The following is a 1707-nucleotide window of genomic DNA, read 5'->3' as shown; positions in this document are numbered from 1 at the left end:
AAAAAAAAAAAAAAAAAAAAAAAAAAAAAAAAAAAAAAAAGAAATGGATTCTCCCTTGAAGCCTCCAGAAGCCCTGCCAAACCATTTTGAACTTCTGTCCTATTTGTTACAGCAGTCGTAGAAAACTAACATCCCATCCCCTGTGCATCACTTTGTACCTTGTTCCTCATTGCGGAACCTGTCCCACTGATTTGCAAGGATATTCCATATACCTAGTCTCTCATAACCCCCACCAAACCATGAGAGCCTTGTAGAGATCTTTTCGCTCCTGTAGAGAACTTGGATATCTTTGCCCTCCAGTTCCTAGTGCATTGCAATGTGCTAGGAATGAAAGGAAAGCGACATTCTAGAACTCGGGGACAAAGAATTTTAAGAAGGTAGTAAGAGTCAACATTGCCAAATGCCACAGAAAAGCAAAGTAAGATAAGGAGTTGAAAATAGGTCACTGGATTGAAGAGGCCCCTGGGGGCCTCAGGGCTGGTAATTCCTCACCAGCACCATCACCCTTCGCAGACCAGGATCTACAGCACTAGAATTGTCTGCTAGCAGCACTTAGGGCCAGGAGTGAATGTCAGAATGTTGCTGAAGGTAGGTGTCTAAGGGGGAGGCAGAAATCCAGATCCAGAACCAGGACATTCAGAGGGGTAAGTTTGGGGCCAAAGAAGGCAGAGAAACGGGGAAGATAAGAAGGAGACTTGGCAGGTCAGGTAGGAGAGAGACGTGGCCTGGTCTATATCCCCGTGCTGGGAACCACCCACTGTCTGTGCCTTTGAAGCCAGCCTTTTCCTGGTGGGCTTATTCTGTAAAGGAACAAGACCGTTAAGGCAAATTCTAGGCTGCACTCATCTTTTGGGGGCCCTCTATGTTTACCCCTAGGCCCCTGCCTAGGGTTATTCTTGTAACTGCACATCTTTCTAGATCAATTTAATGCTTTCAAGGGCAAGGTTTGGATCTCTGTCTATATAAGAGAAACTGGCTGTTTTTTCAGGCTATGAAATTTCCAAGTGATCCAAATCCCATTAAAAATGGCAATAGCTGAAAGACCAATAAAACTTTTTTTCTTGAACAACAGTGATAAGCTTTTCCCTATTTTGAAATATCGATTCTCTCTTTCCACCACTCTTGCCTAAGAAGTCAGGTGAACAATAAGACTTATCATTGAGCAACTTCTAGTTTTCAGGCACTGGGGTTGGTACTGGGACCCTGTGAACATGTCAGAATCCCAATCCGTGAAAGAGAATTGCTGGAATATGGAGTGCTAAGTTGAGGTCTCAGGTTTTGTTTTGTTTTTTGAAGGAAAGGAGGGAAATCTATGAATCTTCTGAAATGAGGTGCATTTACTTATGCATTTCTCGAAAGAGAGTTCTGAGGTTCCAGAGGGGTCTGTGACTCCCATACTAAGTAATGCAGTGGCAAGTGCTATGAGAGAACAGAATTTGAATTTTAGGAAGAAATTTGAAATATAGGGAGTACATTGCTATTCTATGAATTCACTAATGCTACAGTAATTTCAATAATCATGATTCATTTTCATCAGCGGTCTATAAAAACTTTACGATTTTTGGTAAAACTGTAGCTTTTTGCCAAGAAAAAAAGGTCATGAGAAACAAGTCATGGTCTTGGCACTTTTGTGTTTGATGTCAGAAGGAGAAAATAAATGATTTCTAAATGAAGGATAAGCCATAGGATCGACCGTAGTTCAGAAGC

Source organism: Galeopterus variegatus, unplaced genomic scaffold (genome assembly GCF_000696425.1).
Source record: "Galeopterus variegatus unplaced genomic scaffold, G_variegatus-3.0.2 Scaffold180, whole genome shotgun sequence".
In the NCBI taxonomy this organism is placed as follows: domain Eukaryota; kingdom Metazoa; phylum Chordata; class Mammalia; order Dermoptera; family Cynocephalidae; genus Galeopterus; species Galeopterus variegatus.
The sequence above is the reverse complement of the archived record's forward strand: the minus strand, read 5'-3'. Positions refer to the sequence as shown.